Source organism: Garra rufa, chromosome 2 (assembly GCF_049309525.1).
Source record: "Garra rufa chromosome 2, GarRuf1.0, whole genome shotgun sequence".
Lineage (NCBI taxonomy): Eukaryota > Metazoa > Chordata > Actinopteri > Cypriniformes > Cyprinidae > Garra > Garra rufa.
Genome location: NC_133362.1, coordinates 51,369,539 through 51,396,324, shown reverse-complemented (window position 1 = coordinate 51,396,324; position 26,786 = coordinate 51,369,539). Strand labels below are relative to the sequence as shown.

The following is a 26,786-nucleotide window of genomic DNA, read 5'->3' as shown; positions in this document are numbered from 1 at the left end:
TATGATAAAAATAAATATAACAAGATTAACCACTTAATTGTAGAAAAAATACTACAATTATTATTTAAATGTTAAATTATTATTATTTATTGATTTTAACAGTAAACCTCTGTTTGTTTGCCAAAAATTAAAAGGGTTTATTTTTCATTTGATTAAAAATAAATAAATGTTTATACTTTTAATTTGATTATGAGAAAAAATAATACACACAAGAATTAAAAAAAAAAAGCAAAAGTTGGTAGAGCCCTATTGTTCAAAATGTTAAAATAGAGAGTTTTGGACTTATTTTTCCACTGAATAAGTCTATAATAATGTTTTCGTTATTTCACAAAGTAGGGTAAAGTACCGGGGAAAAAAAAGTAACGTTGGCTACCGGCACCCCCCTAACACTGGAAACCTAGGGGAAACACTGATAATGGATACTTTTAGTAAGTCTCCCCAGCCTTTCTTTCACAATCTGTCAGGAAAAAGGAGAGAAAAAAGATTATTAGCATATCATAATTAGTATTAGATATTTGAATATTAAAACAAGCCATGACATGAGTGCTCGCTGGTGGTAAAGGTAATCCTGTTTTATTAGCATTTTTCGAGGGTATTTTTAAATCACGTTATAACTAGTAGAAAGGATGATCGCGTTCATGCGCTCTCCGCTTGTAACATCACTTACAGCGGTCTGTCACGTAACATCAAAGAGTGTCAAAAAGGCATTTATCGTTTAAATTTTCTGATATAAAAGACATAATTTTAAAGATGAGACTTATCGAAAATAACAAAACCCAAATCTTATCATGATTTCTGGACAGCATGTATGTATAGTGACGTTTTATTCACGCATATGAATTCAGCACATGATCGTGGTCAAAACGAAACTGTGTTTGTTCGGTACACATACCTAAGCACACAATTTTTTTCTGTACGAATAAGCGTACCATTACATCCCTAGAAAACATTTAAAACACCAAAACTGCACTTACCTGAATAAGAGTGTGTCTGGGCAAAGGCTGTTGTAGACTCAGGAGCAGAGCGGGAAATAACGGACATGTATTTTCAAATTTTCAGTAATCCACCAATAGGAATACAGGAAGAAGGAATGAATGGGCTGACATTTGGACTGCCACAAACCAGCCACACATGACTATAGCAGGTTATGTGTGTTTTTCCAAGTAAAAGCCAAATGTTAACCATAAGTTGACATATTTCAGGATGTGCCATAGCCTAGCCAAATATGGCTCTTGTCTGTGTACTGTCATATGGGCCATATACCTTAATACAAAAAGTCACCCAAATGAAAATTCCCTCCAATTCTAAAGCCATGGCAAAACATATATGGTACAAGTTTGGCCCATATGTGCTCAGCCATGCCATACCTAGGCCAAACGTGACAGCTATCAGCCACATTTGGCCCAAACGTTCTTGCTATCTGGGTTGCATCTCTTACAATGGCAGGATATTTATAATGTTCTATAAAAACGATGTGATTATGACTGTGAGATGCATTTAGGACGATATCTTTATGAATGTAGAATCATACTTTATTTATTTATTTTATTGTATAACAGTGTAAAAGTATTCTGAGTGCTTACACTGAATGTGTGTTTACATCACGTTTATTAGTAATATAGTGCTAAACGATAATTATTAGTTTCTTAGATATTACATGTCCTTTTTTTTACATTAGTACAAATTCTAGAGTATAGACTGTATTCTGACAGATGATCCTGATATGATTTTTGGTTTGTTTTGTTTTTGTAGTGATCTCAAACCTGCTCAAAAGATGAATCCTGCCCTCTTTCCCTTGAGTCCCTTCAAACTGTTTTCCTCTGAGAGCACTAGAAACTTGAGATGTTCAACTACACTGATATTCTAGTGTAAAACAAGTTTTTGACTTTTTTTTTATTTTTTTAAGGGCACACAAAATAGGAGGTAAGATTTGTTTCATTTGTTGAACAGAATTCAGAAGAAGTTTTCAGAAATGCCACAAAGTCTGTGCACATCTGTGTGGTAAGATGAGGGAGCTCAATAATGTGTCTTTGACCTTCATTATGTATGTTTTGTGTATACAGTGATAGTAAATAAAATAAAAATAATCTAAAACACCATTCTCTGAATCTTCTTACATTGTTTCCTTACCTGCTATAGTCAAGTCAGACATTGATGGGGCCATTAGGGAGGGCCCTTTTGTCTTTCAGGTGTGAATTGCTAAATATTCATGGGCCATTGCCACACCTATGAATAATCCCTTTCGATCACAAAACATGTTTTATAAAATTTAAATCAATATATTGTTTTCTCTGAACGAGTGAACGAGATGATTTTCACATCATTTGGTTGAAAAAATTCTAGCCTACGATATCCAATTATCTAAAGTCTTGTAAAGAAATGTCCTGTATGTGCTTCATGGCCTTATTTCAGTGACTTCAAAACTTTAGAATTTCAATAACCACGCATAAACATAGTTTTCTCAAAAACACAAACATGCACATTAATGTTGCTTGCATATTATTGTAGCCCAATATGTGCTGATTACAATGTAATCTGACTTTAACCATTCATATGTTTTTAAGATACTGAAAAAAGCACAAATGTCCGGGCATGTCAAAACTTCTTCAGGGCCCCAAAACACCTCAGGCCCCAGAGGGTTAAAGACTCATCTTTAGCCAAGCATTCACATAATGTATCTCATAACGTTGTAATTTCAGTAACATCTGATCAAATGCACATTAATATTCCTCAGCTTGGGCTAAACACATCATTTTTGTTTGGTCGGAAGTTGGAAAAGCAGCTACGCTAATTATTTCTTTGTTTCTCTGTCTCTGCCACGGGATTTCCATCCCGTGGTAACTAGGGTTTACACAAGATTCAGCCCGGATTCAGAAGAAGAGATGATGCCAACCCCTCAGAGGACCGCAGATGATGCCAGCCTTGAAACAACATACAGCACTACATAATTTTCCTACAAGTCGATTACAGCACATAACCATTGCAATTAGTGTTCATCATCTGTTTGATTACACAGTTACTGATTTTAATATTTATATCATATGTACATCGACTCAACATACAGTATTCACCACTAATAAGCTACTAAATATATTGTAGTAGCCTAAAACTTTTGTACAGCTGCTCTGCAACAATTTGTATTGTAAAAAGCGCTATACAAATAAACTTGAATTGAATTGAATTGAATTAAGGATCGGTGCAATTAATAAACTAATGGGAATCCAAAAGTCTGATCTTTCGTCAAGTGATAGATATTTGCCACATTTAAAATCTGAGAACATATTCTATATTGCTTAAGTCGTAGATGTCATTTTTTCAGGCTTCTGAAAAATTGTTGTCAGAAGTGGGATTTGAACCCATGCCTCCAATCGGAGACCAGAAGCCTCAGTATTTGAGAAGGTTGAAACCCTTGAGTCTGGCGCCTTAGACCACTCAGCCATCCTGACAGTACGACAGCTGTGCTGTAAGTATCGGTGCAATTAATAAACTAATGTGAATCCAAAAGTCTGAGCTTTCGTCAAGTGACAGATATTTGCCATATTTAATATCTAAGAACATATTCTATATTACTTAAGTCATTTATGACATTTTTTCAGGCTCCTGAAAAATAGCTGTCAGAAGTGGGATTTGAACCCACGCCTCCATTCGGAGACCAGAAGTCTCAGCATTTGAGAAGGTTGAAACCCTTGAGTCTGGCGCCTTAGACCGCTCGGCCATCCTGACAGTACGACAGCTGTGCTGTAAGTATCGGTGCAATTAATAAACTAATGGGAATCCAAAAGTATGAGCTTTCGTCAAGTGATAAATATTTGCCATATTTAAAATCTGAGAACATATTCTATATTGCTTAAGTCATTTATGACATTTTTTGGGCTCCTGAAAAATAGTTGTCAGAAGTGGGATTTGAACCTACGCCTCCATTCGGAGACCAGAAGCCTCAGTATTTGAGAAGGTTGAAACCTTGAATCTGCCGCCTTAGACCGCTCGGCCACCCTGACAGTACGACAGCTGTGCTGTAAGTATCGGTGGAATTAATAAACTAATGGGAATCCAAAAGTCTGAGTTTTCGTCAAGTGATAGATATTTGCCACATTTAAAATCTGAGAACATATTCTATATTGCTTAAGTCATTTATGACATTTTTTCGGGCTCCTGAAAAATAGTTGACAGAAGTGGGATTTGAACCCACGCCTCCATTCGGAGACCAGAAGCCTCAGGATTTGAGAAGGTTGAAACCCTTGAGTCTGGCGCCTTAGACCGCTCGGCCATCCTGACAGAACGACAACTATGCTGTAAGTATTGGTGCAATTAATAAACTAATGGGAATCCAAAAGTCTGAGTTTTCGTCAAGTGATAGATATTTGCCACATTTAAAATCTGAGAACATATTCTATATTGCTTAAGTCGTAGATGTCATTTTTTCGGGCTTCTGAAAAGTTATTGTCAGAAGTGGGATTTGAACCAACGCCTCCATTCGGAGACCAGAAGTCTCAGTATTTGAGAAGGTTGAAACCCTTGAGTCTGGCGCCTTAGACCGCATGGCCATCCTGACAATACGACAGCTGCGCTGTAAGTATCGTTGCAATTAATAAACTAATGGGAATCCAAAAGTCTGAGCTTTTGTCAAGTGACAGATATTTGCCATATTTAATATCTGAAACACATGCTATATTGCTTAAGTGACATATAAGGATATATGGAATTTTTTCAGGTTTCTGAAAAGTTGTTGTCAGAAGTGGGATTTGAACCCACGCCTCCAATCGGAGACCAGAAGCCTCAGTATTTGAGAAGGTTGAAACCTTGAGTTTGGCGCCTTAGACCGCTCGGCCATCCTGACGGTACATTAGCTGTGCTGTAAGTATCGGTGCAATTAATAAACTAATGGGAATCCAAAAGTCTGGGCTTTCGTCAAGTGACAGATATTTGCCATATTTAATATCTAAGAACATATTCTATATTGCATAATTCATTTATGACATTTTTTCTGGCTCCTGAAAAATAGTTGTCAGAAGGGGGATTTGAACCCACGCCTCCATTCGGAGACCAGAAGCCTCAGTATTTGAGAAGGTTGAAACCTTGAGTCTGGCGCCTTAGACCGCTCGGCCATCCTGACAGTACGACAGCTGTACTGTAAGTATCGATCCAATTAATAAACTAATGGGAATCCAAAAGTCTGAGTTTTCGTCAAGTGATAGATATTTGCCACATTTAAAATCTGAGAACATATTCTATATTGCTTAAGTCGTAGATGTCATTTTTTCGGGCTTCTGAAAAGTTATTGTCAGAAGTGGGATTTGAACCCACGCCTCCATTCGGAGACCAGAAGCCTCAGTATTTGAAAAGGTTGAAACTCTTGAGTCTGGCGCCTTAAGCCTAGTTCTGACTGCATGATTTTAGCCCCGATTTTGACTCGCCGACAGGTTTTGAGAAATCGCCGACAAATGCCCGAAATCACAGGCAAATCAGTGCTCGTTCACGTGAGTGACAATCACACAGTGTGAACTATCAAAGATGCGATCTGAGAGAATCGCCGACGTGTCGCCGACAACCGTGAGATATTTGGCATGCTAAATATCTGGACCTGTCGGCGATTCAAAATCATGCCGTGTGAAAGGTGATCTGACTGAAAATCACATCGGCGATTACCTACAGCCAATGAGACAGCAACATCCAGGCCAGCGGAAAGTTGGGGGAGGAGTTATGAAGGTATAGATCACAGTATCAACAAGAATGGCTTCGGCTTCTTTTCTTTTCGCTGCAAATGAGTGCACATGCTATTTGTATGACAAGCTTCTTGCGGGCTACCATTTTTTATAATAACACCAGTCTCATGTGAGAACTTGCACGCCTGACCTCACGTTGTTTCCATGTCACATTTCGCGTGTGTTTGGTTGTGAGACGTAGTTCGCGGACCGGGACAAAGTTGTCGGCGATTCTTCCTATTGCAAAGTCATGCAGTGTGAAACCCCCTGTCTCCGATCCATCGTGCAGTGTGAACACAGCAGCGACAGAATGCAACCCCAGATAGTCATGCAGTGTGAAAACATCTGTGACGCGATTGCTTTGAAAATCGTGCAGTCTGAACTCAGCTTTAGACCACTCAGCCATCCTGACAGTACGACAGCTGTGCTGTAAGTATCGGTGCAATTAATAAACTAATGGGAATACAAAAGTCTGAGCTTTCGTCAAATGACAGATATTTGCCATATTTAATATCTAAGAACATATTCTATATTGCTTAAGCCATTTATGACATTTTTTCGGGCTCCTGAAAAATAGTTGTCGGAAGTGGGATTTGAACCCACGCCTCCATTCGGAGACCAGAAGTCTCAGCATTTGAGAAGGTTGAAACCCTTGAGTCTGGCGCCTTAGACCGCTCGGCCATCCTGACAGTACAACAGCTGTACTGTAAGTATCGGTGGAATTAATAAACTAATGGGAATCCAAAAGTCTGAGTTTTCATCAAGTGATAGATATTTGCCACATTTAAAATCTGAGACCAGAACGACAACTCTGCTGTAAGTATCGGCACAATTAATAAACTAATGGGTATCCAAAAGTCTGAGTTTTCGTCAAGTGATAGATATTTGCCACATTTAAAATCTGAGAACATATTCTATATTGCTTAAGTCATTTATGACATTTTTTCGGGCTCCTGAAAAATAGTTGACAGAAGTGGGATTTGAACCCACGCCTCCATTCGGAGACCAGAAGCCTCAGGATTTGAGAAGGTTGAAACCCTTGAGTCTGGCGCCTTAGACCGCTCGGCCATCCTGACAGAACGACAACTATGCTGTAAGTATTGGTGCAATTAATAAACTAATGGGAATCCAAAAGTCTGAGTTTTCGTCAAGTGATAGATATTTGCCACATTTAAAATCTGAGAACATATTCTATATTGCTTAAGTCGTAGATGTCATTTTTTCGGGCTTCTGAAAAGTTATTGTCAGAAGTGGGATTTGAACCAACGCCTCCATTCGGAGACCAGAAGTCTCAGTATTTGAGAAGGTTGAAACCCTTGAGTCTGGCGCCTTAGACCGCATGGCCATCCTGACAATACGACAGCTGCGCTGTAAGTATCGTTGCAATTAATAAACTAATGGGAATCCAAAAGTCTGAGCTTTTGTCAAGTGACAGATATTTGCCATATTTAATATCTGAAACACATGCTATATTGCTTAAGTGACATATAAGGATATATGGAATTTTTTCAGGTTTCTGAAAAGTTGTTGTCAGAAGTGGGATTTGAACCCACGCCTCCAATCGGAGACCAGAAGCCTCAGTATTTGAGAAGGTTGAAACCTTGAGTTTGGCGCCTTAGACCGCTCGGCCATCCTGACGGTACATTAGCTGTGCTGTAAGTATCGGTGCAATTAATAAACTAATGGGAATCCAAAAGTCTGGGCTTTCGTCAAGTGACAGATATTTGCCATATTTAATATCTAAGAACATATTCTATATTGCATAATTCATTTATGACATTTTTTCTGGCTCCTGAAAAATAGTTGTCAGAAGGGGGATTTGAACCCACGCCTCCATTCGGAGACCAGAAGCCTCAGTATTTGAGAAGGTTGAAACCTTGAGTCTGGCGCCTTAGACCGCTCGGCCATCCTGACAGTACGACAGCTGTACTGTAAGTATCGATCCAATTAATAAACTAATGGGAATCCAAAAGTCTGAGTTTTCGTCAAGTGATAGATATTTGCCACATTTAAAATCTGAGAACATATTCTATATTGCTTAAGTCGTAGATGTCATTTTTTCGGGCTTCTGAAAAGTTATTGTCAGAAGTGGGATTTGAACCCACGCCTCCATTCGGAGACCAGAAGCCTCAGTATTTGAAAAGGTTGAAACTCTTGAGTCTGGCGCCTTAAGCCTAGTTCTGACTGCATGATTTTAGCCCCGATTTTGACTCGCCGACAGGTTTTGAGAAATCGCCGACAAATGCCCGAAATCACAGGCAAATCAGTGCTCGTTCACGTGAGTGACAATCACACAGTGTGAACTATCAAAGATGCGATCTGAGAGAATCGCCGACGTGTCGCCGACAACCGTGAGATATTTGGCATGCTAAATATCTGGACCTGTCGGCGATTCAAAATCATGCCGTGTGAAAGGTGATCTGACTGAAAATCACATCGGCGATTACCTACAGCCAATGAGACAGCAACATCCAGGCCAGCGGAAAGTTGGGGGAGGAGTTATGAAGGTATAGATCACAGTATCAACAAGAATGGCTTCGGCTTCTTTTCTTTTCGCTGCAAATGAGTGCACATGCTATTTGTATGACAAGCTTCTTGCGGGCTACCATTTTTTATAATAACACCAGTCTCATGTGAGAACTTGCACGCCTGACCTCACGTTGTTTCCATGTCACATTTCGCGTGTGTTTGGTTGTGAGACGTAGTTCGCGGACCGGGACAAAGTTGTCGGCGATTCTTCCTATTGCAAAGTCATGCAGTGTGAAACCCCCTGTCTCCGATCCATCGTGCAGTGTGAACACAGCAGCGACAGAATGCAACCCCAGATAGTCATGCAGTGTGAAAACATCTGTGACGCGATTGCTTTGAAAATCGTGCAGTCTGAACTCAGCTTTAGACCACTCAGCCATCCTGACAGTACGACAGCTGTGCTGTAAGTATCGGTGCAATTAATAAACTAATGGGAATACAAAAGTCTGAGCTTTCGTCAAATGACAGATATTTGCCATATTTAATATCTAAGAACATATTCTATATTGCTTAAGCCATTTATGACATTTTTTCGGGCTCCTGAAAAATAGTTGTCGGAAGTGGGATTTGAACCCACGCCTCCATTCGGAGACCAGAAGTCTCAGCATTTGAGAAGGTTGAAACGCTTGAGTCTGGCGCCTTAGACCGCTCGGCCATCCTGACAGTACAACAGCTGTACTGTAAGTATCGGTGGAATTAATAAACTAATGGGAATCCAAAAGTCTGAGTTTTCATCAAGTGATAGATATTTGCCACATTTAAAATCTGAGACCAGAACGACAACTCTGCTGTAAGTATCGGCACAATTAATAAACTAATGGGTATCCAAAAGTCTGAGTTTTCGTCAAGTGATAGATATTTGCCACATTTAAAATCTGAGAACATATTCTATATTGCTTAAGTCGTAGATGTCATTTTTTCAGGCTTCTGAAAAGTTATTGTCAGAAGTGGGATTTGAACCCACGCCTCCATTCGGAGACCAGAAGCCTCAGTATTGAGAAGGTTGAATCCCTTGAGTCTGGCGCCTTAGACCGCTCGGCCATCCTGACAATACGACAGCTGCGCTGTAAGTATCGTTGCAATTAATAAACTAATGGGAATCCAAAAGTCTGAGCTTTTGTCAAGTGACAGATATTTGCCATATTTAATATCTGAAACACATGCTATATTGCTTAAGTGACATATAAGGATATATGGAATTTTTTCAGGCTTCTGAAAAGTTGTTGTCAGAAGTGGGATTTGAACCCACGCCTCCAATCGGAGACCAGAAGCCTCAGTATTTGAGAAGGTCGAAACCCTTGAGTCTGGCGCCTTAGACCGCTCGGCCATCCTGACAATACGACAGCTGTGCTGTAAGTATCGGTGCAATTAATAAACTAATGGGAATCCAAAAGTTTGAGCTTCGTCAAGTGACAGATATTTGCCATATTTAATATCTAAGAACATATTCTATGTTGCTTAAGTCATTTATGACATTTTTTCGGGCTCCTGAAAAATAGTTGTCAGAAGTGGGATTTGAATCTACGCCTCCATTCGGAGACCAGAAGCCTCAGTATTTGAGAAGGTTGAAACCTTGAGTCTTGCGCCTTAGACCGCTCGGCCACCCTGACAGCACGACAGCTGTGCTGTAAGTATCGGTGTGTAGCATACGACGTTTTTAGCGTGTCACACTAGCTTAGGGTTCAATATGGGCCAAAGATCAGAAGCCAGGAACGTCTACTGGAGAGAGGGTGAGATGCTACTGGTGAGTGAATAGACAAGACAATTAGATTTGATTTTAAAAAGAATTTATATTGATGGGTTTTCTTTTCTTTTTCTTTATAGTTTGTTTCAAGTAGTCACATTGAAGGACAACCAATTGACAGCGGTCAAGAAATATTCTGTTGTCTCAAACAGTATCAAAAATGTTAACAGTTCAACAGATTCAAATCAATGTTGACCAAAATAAAATAAGCTCTTCAAAAAACAAAACAATAGTGTGTGTTCCTTTCAAATAAATTCACAATAAAATACTCTTCAATGAGCTTTACATTCAAAAACCCAATAATTCAAAAAGAGTTTGTAATAGGATGTTCACTCTGACTAAATTCCAGAAAATAGATGTAAATGACACTTTTTCTTCAAAACTCAACAGTAAATTCAACCATGAAATGTAAAAACACAAGAACAAATCAAACGATTCAATTGAACAATGCTTTGTGGATTAAACGACTCAGTTGATCAAAGTTCGTGAATCAAATGATTCAGCTTCAAGAACACTCGTTCTACCAGTTCCAACTCAAAAACAAAGTCTCTCCGTTTCAGATGCAAAAAAAAAAATCAATTCTGTTCAAAGTATCGGGATCTTTTGTGTCCAAAAGAACAGGAAACAATGGAATTCTCCTACCAGTCGATGAATTCAAATCACAGTTCAAAGGTCCGTGGGCAGCTCGCCATTTGTGCACATGTAATCGCGATCAACACAGATGATTCTCACCAGAGGATTACGTTCGGCACAAAACAGGTAATTCTCTCAGAAGATCTCAGAAGAAACATAGGGAAGAAAAAAACCCAGCCTTGCAAAACACAAGGCAAACACAATTAACTTCTGATTCAAACGTTTTCATCACAAGTTCATACACACACACACACACATCTCAAATACAACATTTCAACTGTTATTAAACACGTTGAGTTTCATAAATTACTCTTTGACTTGTCTCATAACCGATTTATGAATATTACATGTGATAGCTTTAGCACACGTGCTAACTAGTTTGACGCACGCGGTATGCGCACGGCCTACTCAAAATTGCTTTGTAACATCTCATTTTGAAACTATTTTAGGTCAGTATATGAAAATTCACTCACCAGAGCAAAATAGAACAATATTTTGTCAAAGATGATTAATCACAGGGCTTCAGCACTGAGATCCGCTCCAACTACACTTCTTCCAATTTCCACGTCTCCCTTCTCTCTTTTCGTCCGACGACAACACTTCAAGATGATGTCACGATTCCTTAAGTTTCGTTTCCAAGTGTTCTCTATCACATCTCTCCTTAGATTAATGTTCAACGCTATGAGCTTCTAGACAAACGCTCCGTGCTGCGGTCTCGTGCAATCTCGTCTCTCTGTCTGTTCTGAAAGGTGCAGCAGCGCCGGCGCTGCAGGTGGGCGGGGCTTATAAATGTGCTGCTACCATTGGCTCTTACAGAAGTTTGTCACTGAAGTGAGAAGTAATTTGATCAATCTTTCATCCTTCTGGAACTTTCTCCCTTTTTCTCATCTCTCAGTTTCCTTCAGCTCTTTCTATGTTTTGAAGTATTTTAATTTCTTTGTAGCCTGGATTACCCGGGTTACAGGTGCAATTAATAAACTAATGGGAATCCAAAAGTCTGAGCTTTCGTCAAGTGATAGATACAGTATTTGCCCTATTTAAAATCTGAGAACATATTCTATATTGCTTAAGTAATTTTTGACATTTTTTCGGGCTCCTGAAATATAGTTGTCAGAAGAGGGAATTGAACCCACGCCTCCATTCGGAGACCAGAAACCTCAGTATTTGAAAAGTTGAAACCTTGAGTCTGGCGCCTTAGACCGCTCGGCCATCCTGACAGTACAACAGCTGTACTGTAAGTATCGGTGCAATTAATAAACTAATGGGAATCCAAAAGTCTGAGTTTTCATCAAGTGATAGATATTTGCCACATTTAAAATCTGAGACCAGAACGACAACTATGCTGTAAGTATCGGCACAATTAATAAACTAATGGGAATCCAAAAGTCTGAGTTTTCGTCAAGTTTTGCCACATTTAAAATCTGAGAACATTAGGGCTGTCCCCGAATAGTCGAAGATTCGATGCATCGATATGCGGAGCCTGATTCGACCACCGATCTCACAGTCGAATCTTCGCGGGTGAAACGAGCATCATACCATTTTGCCATTATGGGGGTGCTCAATGTCTAATTGCACACAGAACTACTGGTTTTGTACGGTTATATTAAGTTATATACAGCCTTTGATTATGATAATGCAGTAAAAACAAAAGTGAAAAGAAAGAAGCGTTCAGTAAATATTTTTAACGTGTTTGTGAATAATTCCAACCACCCCTGTGACAAATTTAATTTTCACTTTCTCTGATGCTTGATGAGATGAGGACCATCTTGACGCGTTTTTGCAGTTGGAGCCTTGGAGGCGCCTCTTTTGAATGTTTTTCTGCTGGCAGTGAGCGTTCTGTGCCCTGTTTATGCGCCCCCGGCTGCTGCGCCTCGCGTTTTGCAGGAGCGCTCTGAGCGCCTGAAGTTGAAAAAAAAAAAAAAATCAACTCTGAGCGGAAAAACACCCAACGTCATTCGCGTTCTTTTCCATTGTCCAATCGAATGAATGGAGATGCGGGTCTTCTGTTGTGATGGCGAAAGTTTACCGTTGCTTAAAAAGTGCGGGGACTGCAAGAAATGGAGGAGAAACCTTTGGTGTCTATCGTGGGTAACCCGGAGCTGTATTATTTAGGGTTTCTGCTAATATGACAGTTTACTTAACAGCAAAAAACTAAGTTAGAGCGCTCGCGCTATAATCCTTTGAATTGACTGACAGGACAGCTGTTTTGGTCGTTGCTTAGCAACATAAAAAAACCGCAGCACACTGCTCTTTCATTAAAAGTCACCAAAAAAGGCAGTGCTGTGCGCCTTGCGTTTTTAGAACTAAAAGACGCGTTCTGTGTTTTTATTTAAACCTAAATACGTTTGTCTGTCAGTTGGCAGGCAGTTTTGGTCGCTTATAAAATAAAATAAAAATATTTTTACCCTCCTGCTGACTATAGTGTCGTGCCCCTCCCAACCCATTCACACACGCACATAAGATGATTCGACTATCGGTCGACTATAGAAAGATTCGAAAATTCTGATTCGACTATGAAAATTCATAGTCGGGGACAGCCCTAGAGAACATATTCTATATTGCTTAAGTCGTAGATGTCATTTTTTCGGGCTTCTGAAAAGTTATTGTCAGAAGTGGGATTTGAACCCACGCCTCCATTTGGAGACCAGAAGCCTCAGGATTTGAGAAGGTTGAAACCCTTGAGTCTGGCGCCTTAGACCGCTCGGCCATCCTGACAGAACGACAACTATGCTGTAAGTATCGGTGCAATTAATAAACTAATGGGAATCCAAAAGTCTGAGCTTTCGTCAAGTGATAGATACAGTATTTGCCCTATTTAAAATCTCTCCACAACTTCGCGCAAAAACTACCCCTAAACTCAACAAACCTGGTCGTAAACCTGGACTTAACTATGTCTAAACCCTTGTCAGTTAAGGAATGTGATATTTTTACTAAAGCACGCACACGAAGTGGGAAAGCAGCATCGTCGGCAGAGAGCGTGAAGACTGGCAGCATGGCGGATCTAACGTTAACTGAGGTGCTAACTGAACTAAAAGCACTTCGCTCCGAGTTTGGTTCAAAGTTAGATGGCATAAACAATCGCCTGGGAGTAATGGCAAGCTCTATCTCAGCTTTGGAGACCAATTTAACTGACATCAAACGTGAGGTGTCAACCAATGAAAAACGGATTCAAGAAGCCGAGTCCCGCATCTCTGCAATAGAGGACAAACTTGACAAAACCGAATCTGCATTAACCGCGGCGACAAAGCGGATTGCACATCTGGAGATGAAGACGGATGATCTAGAAAATCGCGGGAGAAGAAAGAATATCCGTGTATTTGGCCTCAAAGAAGGAGCAGAAGGTAAACGCTCTTTACTGGACTTTATGCACGATATGCTTCCTCAATGGCTGGGCCTCGAACCCGAAAAATCCTTCACGTTGGAAAGAGTCCACCGCACGGTGGCACCCGCAGCTCCTAATCAAAACAGACCTGTGCTTATCCGTTTTCTCAAGTTTCAAGACAAGGAGTTTGTCATGCGCACCGCAAGAAGCCGGGGTATCATCCACGATGGGTCCAAAATTTTCTTTGCTCAAGATCTGTCAGCAGAAACGATCCGACAGAGGCGTGAGTTTAACGACGTCAAGAAATTGTTCATCAGCAAAGGAACCTTCCGCGGGTTTCACCATCCGTGTAAGCTGAGGGTGCTTCATGACGGGAAGATACAGCTGTTCTCCACACCGCGCGAGGCTGAGGAATTCCATCGCAGTATCAGCGCCAAATAAACCATGGACGATCAGGTCGGACTTGACAGTTTCATATGAAGGGGAAGGTGTGAATGGTTAGTTTGTATAAGCTTACCATCCCAAACCTTACAAGACAAAAAAAAAAAAAAAAAAAAAAAACCTTTATACCAGTCGATTTGTAAACAGTGAACAATATCGATAACGACAAAGTACTTTACTTCATTTTATTTTATATTTATACCCAAAAGAAAAAAAAGAGTTTTCTTTGCTAATATAAATAACGGAAGTTAAGCTATATTTATTTGATTCAAATGTGAAGTTCTATGCGCACATGTAAAATAATGCGTGTTGTTGTGGGACCCTGCTGTTGGCCGTTCTAGTTAGTGGCCCATCGGATATTGTGGTTATAAAGTTGCCTTGTCGTTTGGGGACTAGGCTTTATTTTTTGGGTGGGATAAGGGGATGTTCGGTTTTTTTTTTTTGTTTGTTTTTTTCTCTCTTCTTTTTCTTCTCTTCTTTTTTCTTTGGTCATGCACTATATGGATATGTATATCTTTGAATGGCTAACACACTTAATGTGATTTCTTTTAATGTCAGAGGCTTAGGACATCCAATTAAACGTAAGAGAATCCTTACCTTTTTGAAAAAGGAAAAGGCTGATGTGGCATTACTACAGGAAACCCATCTGTCCAGTGAGGAACATAAAAAGCTCAAAAGAGACTGGGTAGGGCAGGTTTATTTTTCAAGTTTTACAAGCAATAAAAGGGGGACGGCAATACTAATTCACAAAAATCTACCTTTCATATTTAAAGAGCAATATAATGACCAAGAGGGTAGGTATGTACTAATACGTGGTACACTTTACGGTCAGGAATTTACATTGCTTAATATCTACGCCCCAAATGCAGATTGTCCTAAATTTATGACAAAAATGATTGCTCTTTTTAGCCAATATAATACAGAATTTGGAATAATTGCTGGAGATTTCAATTGTAGTATGGACAGCAGCCTAGATAAATCTTCACTCTCTGCTTCTAATCCTAAAGCAGCAAAAGCTTTAAACGTGGCCTCCAATGATGCAGGTCTTGTTGATGTATGGAGAGAGTTTAACCCCTTAGTGAAAGATTATACTTTTTACTCGGCGAGACATAAAACATATTCTCGGCTAGATTTTTTCCTCTTGCCCCAGGTTTCTCTTTCTTCTGTTATTTCCTGTAGTATAGGCTCCATTCTCATATCAGATCATGCACCTGTCTTTCTTAGGCTATTTCTGAATCAAGAGGTGCATCCAACTAGGTACTGGAAATTTAACTCTTCGCTTCTTATGAATACGGAAGCATGTAGTAATATTAGACAATGGCTGGAACAGTATAGGCAGGACAATGCAGCCTCCCCTGTCACTCCTGCAGTGATATGGGACGCAGCTAAAGCGGTGATTAGAGGACAACTGATCTCATTGAAGGAGTGGAAGTCGGAAGACATCATGGCCTTTTTACAAATTAATATCCTTATTAATTCTTACACATTTTTAGTAGATGATCTAGCTCATAAATCAGTGTTTAACTTCTAATATTATTTGTTGTTTAATATTAGTAAGTGACTAGAATAGATGCCTTATAGAAAATATTAAAGTGTGTGCCAAATGTGTTTTCTATCTGTTGAAGTTCTCTTTTCTCAGGGACTGAGATCACACCTCAGGAGGTCAGGATGACCCTCCTGATTGCGTGAGCAACTGTGACCAAGACATCTGTGATTTGGGACATCTATGACATATGTTCTTGATATCCTTTAGACTTGTATTAGTGAAATCCTGTTGATTTGATTCCATTTTTCCAAGAGGCTAACTGTTAGGTGTGCGTGTATCAAGCCACATTGAGTCTTGCCTGGCTAGGCAACCTTGAAGATAGATAAGGTCTCTATGTGTGAATTTGTGTGTGTGTGTGTGTCAGCCTCTGTCTTTAATATCAGGCGTGACGGCGGAAAGACCATCCTGAGGAGGTTCTTGCCATTTGTTGATGTTGCGGGTCACAACGGGCTTCTGGAAGACAGCCTGTTGTGTCTGACCTCTGATCTTTGTCGCCTGTGTAATCACTTGTTGATAGCTTTGATTTGTCTACCATATGTGGAAAATTTTACAGTTATCTAAGTTGTTGACCAATCAGGATCTTCCTAACCTATGCATTGACGTAATTAGCAACCTCTGTTAGAGTATAATTACTGGTGTTTTGAACATGTACGCAGAGCGGCCTACGAACTCCATCGAGAGTGTTGAAGCTGACTTCTGCTGATGAAACTGCAAACTATTTTCTTCAGTAAACATGACTTCGATTGATTGAATCTTTGACTCCTGGTTTTTTTTGTTCATCATATCTGGTCCTTGGGTGTTTTTACTGTAAAATTCCCCTTACAGTAATGGTGGAGAATGCGGGCAAATTGTTCTTTGGTGATATCCCTGATCAATCAATAAAGGTAGGAAGATGTGTAAAATTATTTCTGGTTAGGGATTGTCTGTGGTGGAAGGGGTGGGAGAAGGGAGAGTGATATAGAGACTCACTCAGACGTGAGTGGGTGACACCAGACTTAGTTGAATTTAGTTGAATTGGTAAACTGGTGTCGTGGATTTGAGGTGACACCAGACTTAGGTGAACTTGGTGAATTAGTAAACTGGTGTCATGAATTGAGGTACACCTGTAACATTAAGTTACATATGGTTTGGCATGGTGTACAAGTGCACACCTGTGATATTAATAGTAGACTTAGATTGAGAGGTGTGTAGTAGAAGTAGGTGCATTCCATTGGGGGATAAAAAGCACAGTCCAGTAGGGACAAAACGCATTCTCTATTTTGTGGCACTAAAGAGCCGTAAAGGCCAGATAGTGCATTCTGTGGCAATGAGAGCCGTAGAGATGAGATGTGCAGTCTGCAGTCTGTGCAGTCTGTTTTAAGTATATGAAATACTGAGAGAATGTAAGACGCTAGAGAGGGGTTCTAGTCGTAAATCGCTCAACCAACTCTCCATTCCTACCACCACAGACAGGGGTACCCCGAGCTTTAGCGATCAGGTCAGATCAGTTGGTTAGGGAACAGAGTAACCAGAAAGTAGTGTTAAAAACAGAAATAGTAATACAATAAATGTGCACATCTATATATTAATATATGTTAGGGAAAGGACTGGTTGATCTGGAATGTATCAGGAACAACCCCGAAAGAGCTAAAATGGTTGTTTGTATGTTCCTAATTGGAATGGACCTATATGGAAATTCTGGAATATACTTTGCAGTTTCATCACGCAGACGTCAAGTGGAATTGGTAAGATCGCCGCCTCAATCTCTTGCTGCTATCATCTCTTTTGTTTGTTTTTTTGGTTTGTAATAGAAATATGGCTGATAAATTAGGTAACTTGCTTAATCCTTATAGAAATAATGAAATAGAAGAGAACAGATGCTGTAAACAGCTCTGCTATGAAGCTCAAACCTTAGGGATATTCTCAGCCCAAGTGAAATGGTCAGTCTGGGCTTTGATTCTGATTGGGAAATTAAAACAACTTGATTGGCTACATACAAAGAAAGAACCAGATACAACGTATGTGCCTATTTTTAGAGGTGTAGAGTGGCTATTTGTTAAAAATAATACCAGAATTAATTGAGTAATGATTTAATCTAATTCTTTGTACATAGAAGATTTTAAATGACAAAGAATGAAATCATAAATCTGTTTTAGTCCCTATTTAGTTGTTGTAAGCTCTGACAATGTATTGGACTGAATTCTGGGTTAGTAAAAACACTGTCTAGACACACAGTTAGGCATTAGCATTTTGGAAAAACTTTGAAGCTTTTGTTTTGCTTTCAGAAGATAAGATTGCATTTGACTGCAGTGAAACAGTTTGCTTATCTTGCGCTGTGTGGCTGAAGCTGTAAAAGTAACAGAGTCTTGTCCTGAGTTGAAATCAGTAATAACTGATGTTTGGACAAAAGACTAAATTTATTGTGGAATAGAACATTTCAGCCACTCAGCATCACAGCCATATGCCAATGTTTAGTGAATAATTATGTTTGTATAGAAGCTGGTAATATTGTAAACAAGTAACATAAACGGGGGTTTAAAGTTAATTTTAAAGAAGTTTAGATAGCATGAGGTAACATATCTGGGTCAGATAACCCCTGACAGATTTAAAGTACCATTGTCGAATTTCCAAAGCCATAGGCAGAGCTTTGGAAAAACTTAGCCTTTGAGTAGCAAAGTAAGTAAAAAAAAAAAGACAATTAGGAAGATGTTTATTTGAAAGTGCTTGTCATTTTTTTTATTTTATATAAATTTAAACTGGGCTATAGTAAAAGATATCACATTGAAATTATAGATTAATGGCATGCATTGCTATCAGTCCTGAATCCCTCAGAGTTCCTTCTCTCTCATTCAAAGTCAGCTAAATGCTGTAATCTGAGCTTGTGTCATAAATGATAATAAGCTATTAATAGTACAGCACAATGTCTCAATGCAAATCATAGACACAGAGATGTTAAAGGACATGCCCCAGGGAGTTAAAAAATTCTACATTTTAAATTTTATGCAGTCAGAGAGCAATTAGTTGTTAAATGATTTAGAATCTATAGAATTTTGAACAATAGAAGTGATGATTTGAAATAGTTAAACACTTGCATCGTAACTTGTATTGCAGCCAATAACTTGTTTGTCTTATTTTTAGTCTCCACCATCATACAGGGCCTGATGGCTCTGGCTATACAGCAGTAGCAGAGCATTACACTGAGTGGATGGGTTTGATATTTTAATTGAGAGTAATATGAGCACGATGATTTGAAGATGTCTAATTGATTTTAGTGATAAAATATTGCTTTGATTAACATGTCTCAATGTTTTAGTACTACTAGGTGGTCTCAATGGCTCGCATGGTTCTTGAGTGCTCCTTTCCTAAGCTGAAGAAATTACCAGATTCTGGAAGAAAACTGTCGAGGATGTCCAAATGGAAAGAGCGGTTACCAGTGTGAATGAGGTGATTTCTCAATGACGGGTAAGATCCTCTTTTGGCCAAGCGGAGGGCAACCTAAGGCAGGGGGTCACCGCCACTGGGCACCTGCCCGTGAAGGGAGGTGTTATATTTGAGATGGTAGCGGAGTTGAGCGGATGCTGAATAGGCCTAAAGCATCGTTAAAGAGGGGATCTGTAAGAAATTACAGCCATCTGCCTCAAAAATGTGCGCTCCTCCAGACCTGATCACCAGCAACCGCATTGCTTGATTGTGACAAGCATCTACAACCTGATGCAAACATGCCAGGGCATCACACCTTGAGGAAAAGGAGCTTATTTATTAAGAGTTAACTGCAATGGGCTTTCAAGAACCATCTGAGACCATGTGATGGCAGCCATTATCTCTAGTAAGACATAACAAAATATCTTTATTCATGTCAGGATGAAGTTGGTTGCTTTACTGACAAGAACTGCATAACATTTGTGGATTCAGCATTATGATAAATTCCTGAATCAATGAGGCCAAGATGATAATAAACTAATATGTCTATATCAGTTTTTACTTTTGCAGGTCCTTAGACATAGCATAGGATAATTACAAGACATGGTGGTGGCTAAAGATGAAGACTGCTTTTGCTGATTGAACAGATAGTCTGGATAATGAAGGTTAAGTAAATTAAGCATTTAAAGTAAACAATTTAAAGAAAAAAAAAATGCTGCTAGCATACTTTAAATAATCTAAATTGAGATTTGAGATAGAAGCTGTAACACTTTTAGCTTTGGTAAGTGAAGTGTTATATTGTAATGAATTTAGTATGATAGTCAAAGTCAATGTCTGGTAAAGCTGTCAAATGATAATTTGCACAGCAAGAGAGAGAGAGACAGCTTGAGTGGAGGCAAGGATGGTACTCTGCCTCTCTTATCGGCCTGCTAAATAAGTTCAACCAAAACAAAGCCATGACAAGCATTGAGACTGGAAAAGAGGCAAGGTAAAAACTATTTTAAACTAGCAGGGAAAAATATTAAGTTTAAATCCTTCAGATTTAACACCAAAATAGTAACCTAACCTATGAACTGTTTGTTGTTGATTTGGGGAACGATTATGTTGCTTTTGTGTCTATATTGTGCCCACAACCTCTGGAATGAGGGTTTTATCGTTACTGTTGGGTTAAATTAAATGGCAAACGTTACAAAAGTTGATCATTCTTGGTGAATATGATGAAAAGAGGACACAGAACATGGACAAGCTTTATATAGATTGGTTATTTGGCTCGGTCTGTTATGAGTAATAACTACTTATTTTGTCCTTTATAATGCTGATTTGAATCACTCTCTGGTTTAATATGTTTCAGAGTGTTTAGGTAAATTGAATTTGTGAAATTGTCATCCATAATGGGGTAAAAACCCATGTCTAAATTTAACTGAGGGTCTAAATTAAAATACAGCTAACTGTTTGGTATCTGAATGATAAAAGGTATATGTTTTAGACTTGATGGCAAAGAAACAGTGACACATTGGCCAAGTCACTAATCAGATTATCCACACTCAAAAAAATAATTCGGTCTAAAAATAAACTTTATGTAATTCAATTAAATGCTAATTTTCCATGTATTTGGATTACATAGTTTTAATATAAACATATTAATAAACTTAATGTGATTCATATGCATCAGTGATACATGAATGAAACAGGTAAGGTTTATGTAATTATTCCCAGTGTTAAACAAGCACTGCTCAGTGTTCATGTGTTTCCACACTACAGAGTGTTCAAGTAGCATTGACACAGTGTTGGAGTTAATGAGATCATTATGTGATGATTGATCATTAATGATGAACACCTGCTGAATCATCAATGGAAAGAGAAACACAAGAACTACAGCTGACTTCAACCACAGCCTTAGAGGAAATCAACTCAAATAAAACAATACATTAAACCTCTCAAGATCTGATTCAACAACTCCACAAACAGATTGACCAGCTTCACTCATTACTAACCAGATTGACTTCTGTCAGACTTCTAGAGAAGCTCTTATTGAGAATTAACAGACGTGTAGATGTTTTGTTTCATGTGAAATCACCATCAATGAGACCAGGGTTTCCTTTGGTTGGGCTCTTGACCCGTCACATGCTGGTGTCAGTGGTGGTAGCTTTAATTGTGTAAATATAAAACACATGAAGCTTAGCCACCAAAGTCAAAGAAGAAAAAAAGTTAGTCAATCCTCCAGATTCTTTCAAAGTCCTGATTTGATGGGTGTTGTGTTGTTATAGTAGTCTCTATAGTTTCACAAGTAACTGTTTTTCATAAGTCACGAAGATTAGATACTTTGTATTTCATTATGTGCTCAAAAAGTTTTCATCTGTATCAGCTTCAAATCCAAAAACATCAAGAATCTGTATATGAATCTCAACAATGATGACGGTCAACAATATGTGTCATGTTGCAATGCATGCTGGGTACAAGTTTGGTAAAAGACCCTCCCATGTATCCCAGCATGCATTGCAACATGAATAAACAATGCAGTGGAATTGTCAGATTATTTTTATTTTACTCTTAATAATTGTTTTTATGCTTCCTTTTTTGTTGAGACTTTTTAATAGCTTGTTTTAAGATGTTCAGAGATGTATCTGAACATTTTGTTGATTATCACCATTGTTGAGGTTCATATGCTGATTCATGATGTCTGTGGTCTTTAGAAAGAAACAGATGAAAACTTTTAGCACACAAAGTATGATAAAATGATTCGGCTAATATGATTTATACAACACATAAATGTAAAGCTGTAAGTAGGCCTAATATTAAAGTAACACAATATCCATCTATGCAACAAATAAACTTCAAAAGAAATTGACACACTAACAGATCCCCCTACTTTTTTTTTTTTTCTTTTTTTTTTTTAACACTTTGTTGGCCAAGCTCTACATGTTTGATTTAAGTACAACAAAAGCTATCAGCACAACATTAAACCTAGCATGTGACGGGTCAAGAGCCCAACCAAAGGAAACCCTGCTCTCATTGATGGTGATTTCACATGAAACAAAACATCTACACGTCTGTTAATTCTCAATAAGAGCTTCTCTAGAAGTCTGACAGAAGACAATCTGGTTAGTAATGAGTGAAGCTGGTCAATCTGTTTGTGGAGTTGTTGAATCAGATCTTGAGAGGTTTAATGTATTGTTTTATTTGAGTTGATTTCCTCTAAGGCTGTGGTTGAAGTCAGCTGTAGTTCTTGTGTTTCTCTTTCCATTGATGATTCAGCAGGTGTTCATCATTAATGATCAATCATCACATAATGATCTCCTTAACTCCAACACTGTGTCAATGCTACTTGAACACTCTGTAGTGTGGAAACACATGAACACTGAGCAGTGCTTGTTTAACACTGGGAATAATTACATAAACCTTACCTGTTTCATTCACGTATCACTGATGCATATGAATCACATTAAGTTTATTAATATGTTTATATCAAAACTATGTAATCCAAATACATGGAAAATTAGCATTTAATTTAATTACATAAAGTTTATTTTTAGACCGAATTATTTTTTTGAGTGCAGAGAGTACCCTCATGTTATAGTAAGAAAGGCTGGTGGGCAAACAAAGGAGGAATTAATACATTCTAAGAGTAATATGGGTTAAAGGCAAACACAGCTGTAAGGCTGTCTGTGTCTCAAGGCTGAGGTGATGTAATAGTTGGTTTGGTTTTTATAGAACAGAGACAATTTAACAAAACATTTTGAATCTGCTGGATAACCTGCTGATGGAGGAATTTGGTGACAAGTAGTTTTAATAAATGTTATGAACAACAAAATTGTTATAGGAACTTTGGAACAGTTTATGAACACTTGTCAAATCAAACCAAATTAATATTCCAATAACACTGGCAGGGCCTGCTGATAATGTGCACTGTTTTAAAACAGCTTTAGAAACTGAGTAAACTATTTGCCAGTTTACATCTGAGCAATAGATTTGTTTATATGGTTACAGGATTGTGAAATCTGTCAGTTCTAGTTTTAGAAATTAATGATAATGATCATTGCCAAATGACAAATATGAACAAAGGGTTTTTAAGACGTTGATCAGGTAGCTTGACCTGTAACCATTTTTAACTGACAAGACAATGAGAAATTGCCTTTAAACAAAGCCCTGAGAATTCGCTGAAAGTCCTGAATTATTTACTGTAATCGGAGTACAGTAATATGGTATGATAATTGAGAAGATTGAAATTACAATAATTAGGCATTTGGGTATCACTGAGTCATTTCATGATATAATGATATGCAAGGCAATAACAAGTTAGATACTGACAATGTAATTTTGACTAAACATAATAAAAGGGCTGTTAAGTAACAATTATGAACTATTCTAGGTTTAAGTGGAATAATGATTATGTATTCTTTTATTTCTATTTTTAACAATGGCTTAATCAAGGTCTTATTTATGTTGGGTTTGTTTATTTTAGACTGCCATTGTTTTGGACCACAAAATGGTCCATGATAGGGAATGAATGAGTGGATTTACAATCCCGCATCTTGCACTATATATTATAAATAACAGTTTTTATAAAAATAGGATATCTATCTTGAGAATGCTTATTAATTTAGCTTGGCTTCCATGGAATAAATAAGCTTGATTCTTGTAATCAGTTAATTTTCAGATATTACCAAATTAACTAAGAGGCATTATATTTGTATAAGACAGGTAAAGACAATTGTGTCTAAGATAATGACAGCCAACAATGCACTACATGCACTGTAGGACTTTTAGTTCCAGTATAACTATTAAAGGGAAAAGATATTCAGTTTTGCTCACAGGGGTTGTGAGAAGCAGCAGACCAATTAAAGAATTGTTTCCATTGAAGAAGTATAATTCTTGGAGTTGAAAAAAATGTGTGCAGTATGCTTTTGGCCAATAGTTGGGATTGATTTTAGTATGTTTATATATAAGGATGTTTGTTAATTATCATTTGTTAAGGCTGACTATAAGTGAGCAAATTTTGTAGATGTTTTATTGCAGATACCAAGTCCATTACTAGAACGGAACAACTACATGACCATCTTAAAGGTAACTGCTTTAGTGCCACTTCGATGGTCTATAATGTCACTGCTAGATGCATTTAAATAGGTTTAATTTGTGTTTGAAAATTATTGCTAGAAGAAAAAAAAAAATAATAATACGAAGAGAGCTCCAAGTGAATGTTACATTTACAGTAGGAACGTTTTTACGGACTTGACAGATTCGGTAGAGGAGTTTGTGGAAGTTTTAAAGTATGCTTTGTACGCGCTTGGAGGATATCTAGGACTAGCTGTCCTAATTATTTGGAGGATGGTTTGTTGTTGTTTCTTGTACGTTTTTAAATATGTCTGCAGGACAGTGAATCCTGTACAAGGAGAGATGTGCCTGCTGAAGCTGTCAAACAGCTTACATCAACGATTGACCAAAGACAACGTCAACGCCCTGTTGTGAGTGGAAGGTGGGAGAGCCCCTGCCATGGGGACCGGAATTTTTAGGTTCCGGCTTGTCCATGATGGGGTGAAGAGACGATTGTGACCCGCCAGGGGAGCATGACTCAAAACCTCCGCCTTCCATAGTGACCTCACTTGGTAGACCGGACGTGGAGTATTGGACTCCACAATTGGTCTAAACGGGGGATTGAAGGAGTGGAAGTCGGAAGACATCATGGCCTTTTTACAAATTAATATCCTTATTAATTCTTACACATTTTTAGTAGATGATCTAGCTCATAAATCAGTGTTTAACTTCTAATATTATTTGTTGTTTAACCCTCTAAGCGCCAAAGTCGCAGAATTGCGACAAGACGTCATACCCATTGAAATAGACTGTAGTTCCTAATACGGTGTAATTTCTCATTTGTATTCCTAACCACTAGATGGCAGACATGTAGTACTTCGATTCTAGACCAAAATTACGTCTTGTTCCTGTTCATATGGCGGAAATCATAGAGAAAGCGAGCGATCTTCATTGATGCGGAAGCAGTACAGTTCATAGTGTAAATAGAGTAAATTGTCAGATTTGTGAGGAGAAAAGCACCAAACGGCTGATAAAAAGTTGTACCGTGAAGATGTGTTGCAAATGTTATTTGCTGATTGTGACTCTAAAGGGGAATATTTGTCTTTTGGAAATGACGATCGGCCGTCTAATAGACGTGCATCTCGCGGTACATCTTTGCGGAGCAGTTGTGCTGTGTAAGACGAGATTGTTCATGAAGCACAAACAAATAAAGCACAAACAAATGTTGCAAATGTTATTTGCCGATTCTCACTCTGAAGGGGAATGTTTGCCTTTTGGAAGTGACGATCGGCCGTCTAATAGACGCGCGTCTCCCGGTACATCTTTGCCTCGCAGTGGTGCCGCCGCGCACCACGAGAAAGTGTTTACAAAGCATAACCAGCGATCATTTCGTCCCTTTGCCCAAAAGGAACGGGGATGGCAGGGATGAATATGGTCATATTGTACACAGGGTTATAGTAATATTCAAATAATTTAGTCATTTCTTCTGTTTTATTGTTGGTTTCCTCTATTCTCATCAATTTGATCATTTTACTACTGTATAGTAGTGTAATATGTAATATTTTTGTTTTATTGTTGGTGTTCTCTTTTTTGATCATTTGGAATGAGGATAAAAAAATAAAAACATGCAAATAAGTTCAAACATCCATTTATTATCTTTTATTTCCTGAATATTACTTGTGAAATGATCAAACAGTTGGCTACTGTTCACATGCATTTTATTACTACATCGAATAGTAATATAGTAATAATTTAGTACTTTTTCCTGTTTTATTGTTGGTTTCCTCTTTCTGATTATTTGAAATAAGGATAAAAGACCAAAAAATGAGCAAATAAGTTCAAACATCCATTCAATATCTATTATTTCCTGAGTATTACTGATGAACTAATCAAACATTACGCTACTGTTCACGTGCATTTTACTATATAGTATAGTAATATAGTAATAATTGAGTAATTTTTCCTGTTTTATTGTTGGTTTTCTCTTTTCTGATCATTTATAATGTGGATAAAAAGACAAAAAACTAAAAAAAACATCAATTCAATATCTACTATTTCCTGAATATTATGAATTTCAATAATGCCGCCCCCATGATGACATCATAATATGCAAATTAGATGAGAATATTTACACCCCACATCAACTTTTGGTGATGCCCAACATTTTTCTAATTTACAGTAGATCTCTATCTTTAAGCCCTTTCAAGCCACAAGCTTTTGAAATCTTGATGTCAAAATCCAGCATTTTTCAAAAAAAAAACCTGGCGCCTAAAGGGTTAATATTAGTAAGTGACTAGAATAGATGCCTTATAGAAAATATTAAAGTGTGTGCCAAATGTGTTTTCTGTCTGTTGAAGTTCTCTTTTCTCAGGGACTGAGATCACACCTCAGGAGGTCAGGATGACCCTCCTGATTGCGTGAGCAACTGTGACCAAGACA

General features: G+C 38.2%; 14 non-coding genes across 14 annotated transcripts; all 14 read right to left on the bottom strand.

Annotated features, from left to right (window-relative positions):
- Nucleotides 1–3,335: 3,335 nt before the first annotated feature.
- Nucleotides 3,336–3,446, bottom strand: trnal-caa (transfer RNA leucine (anticodon CAA)). Its single transcript has 2 exons — nt 3,409–3,446; nt 3,336–3,381 (listed from the first exon to the last, which is right to left on the bottom strand). It is a non-coding gene; the product is annotated as a tRNA-Leu (tRNA).
- A 166-nt stretch (nt 3,447–3,612) lies between these two features.
- trnal-caa (transfer RNA leucine (anticodon CAA)) lies at nt 3,613–3,723 on the bottom strand. The gene is made up of 2 exons: nt 3,686–3,723; nt 3,613–3,658 (listed from the first exon to the last, which is right to left on the bottom strand). It is a non-coding gene; the product is annotated as a tRNA-Leu (tRNA).
- Nucleotides 3,724–4,164: 441 nt separating this feature from the next.
- trnal-caa (transfer RNA leucine (anticodon CAA)) lies at nt 4,165–4,275 on the bottom strand. The gene is made up of 2 exons: nt 4,238–4,275; nt 4,165–4,210 (listed from the first exon to the last, which is right to left on the bottom strand). It is a non-coding gene; the product is annotated as a tRNA-Leu (tRNA).
- Nucleotides 4,276–4,727: 452 nt separating this feature from the next.
- Nucleotides 4,728–4,837, bottom strand: trnal-caa (transfer RNA leucine (anticodon CAA)). The gene is made up of 2 exons: nt 4,800–4,837; nt 4,728–4,773 (listed from the first exon to the last, which is right to left on the bottom strand). It is a non-coding gene; the product is annotated as a tRNA-Leu (tRNA).
- Nucleotides 4,838–5,003: 166 nt separating this feature from the next.
- Nucleotides 5,004–5,113, bottom strand: trnal-caa (transfer RNA leucine (anticodon CAA)). Its single transcript has 2 exons — nt 5,076–5,113; nt 5,004–5,049 (listed from the first exon to the last, which is right to left on the bottom strand). It is a non-coding gene; the product is annotated as a tRNA-Leu (tRNA).
- Nucleotides 5,114–6,280: 1,167 nt separating this feature from the next.
- On the bottom strand, nt 6,281–6,391 carry trnal-caa (transfer RNA leucine (anticodon CAA)). Its single transcript has 2 exons — nt 6,354–6,391; nt 6,281–6,326 (listed from the first exon to the last, which is right to left on the bottom strand). It is a non-coding gene; the product is annotated as a tRNA-Leu (tRNA).
- A 276-nt stretch (nt 6,392–6,667) lies between these two features.
- On the bottom strand, nt 6,668–6,778 carry trnal-caa (transfer RNA leucine (anticodon CAA)). The gene is made up of 2 exons: nt 6,741–6,778; nt 6,668–6,713 (listed from the first exon to the last, which is right to left on the bottom strand). It is a non-coding gene; the product is annotated as a tRNA-Leu (tRNA).
- A 452-nt stretch (nt 6,779–7,230) lies between these two features.
- trnal-caa (transfer RNA leucine (anticodon CAA)) lies at nt 7,231–7,340 on the bottom strand. The gene is made up of 2 exons: nt 7,303–7,340; nt 7,231–7,276 (listed from the first exon to the last, which is right to left on the bottom strand). It is a non-coding gene; the product is annotated as a tRNA-Leu (tRNA).
- Nucleotides 7,341–7,506: 166 nt separating this feature from the next.
- trnal-caa (transfer RNA leucine (anticodon CAA)) lies at nt 7,507–7,616 on the bottom strand. Its single transcript has 2 exons — nt 7,579–7,616; nt 7,507–7,552 (listed from the first exon to the last, which is right to left on the bottom strand). It is a non-coding gene; the product is annotated as a tRNA-Leu (tRNA).
- A 1,167-nt stretch (nt 7,617–8,783) lies between these two features.
- Nucleotides 8,784–8,894, bottom strand: trnal-caa (transfer RNA leucine (anticodon CAA)). The gene is made up of 2 exons: nt 8,857–8,894; nt 8,784–8,829 (listed from the first exon to the last, which is right to left on the bottom strand). It is a non-coding gene; the product is annotated as a tRNA-Leu (tRNA).
- Nucleotides 8,895–9,170: 276 nt separating this feature from the next.
- On the bottom strand, nt 9,171–9,280 carry trnal-caa (transfer RNA leucine (anticodon CAA)). Its single transcript has 2 exons — nt 9,243–9,280; nt 9,171–9,216 (listed from the first exon to the last, which is right to left on the bottom strand). It is a non-coding gene; the product is annotated as a tRNA-Leu (tRNA).
- A 175-nt stretch (nt 9,281–9,455) lies between these two features.
- trnal-caa (transfer RNA leucine (anticodon CAA)) lies at nt 9,456–9,566 on the bottom strand. Its single transcript has 2 exons — nt 9,529–9,566; nt 9,456–9,501 (listed from the first exon to the last, which is right to left on the bottom strand). It is a non-coding gene; the product is annotated as a tRNA-Leu (tRNA).
- A 2,150-nt stretch (nt 9,567–11,716) lies between these two features.
- trnal-caa (transfer RNA leucine (anticodon CAA)) lies at nt 11,717–11,825 on the bottom strand. Its single transcript has 2 exons — nt 11,788–11,825; nt 11,717–11,762 (listed from the first exon to the last, which is right to left on the bottom strand). It is a non-coding gene; the product is annotated as a tRNA-Leu (tRNA).
- A 1,387-nt stretch (nt 11,826–13,212) lies between these two features.
- On the bottom strand, nt 13,213–13,323 carry trnal-caa (transfer RNA leucine (anticodon CAA)). The gene is made up of 2 exons: nt 13,286–13,323; nt 13,213–13,258 (listed from the first exon to the last, which is right to left on the bottom strand). It is a non-coding gene; the product is annotated as a tRNA-Leu (tRNA).
- Nucleotides 13,324–26,786: the final 13,463 nt, after the last annotated feature.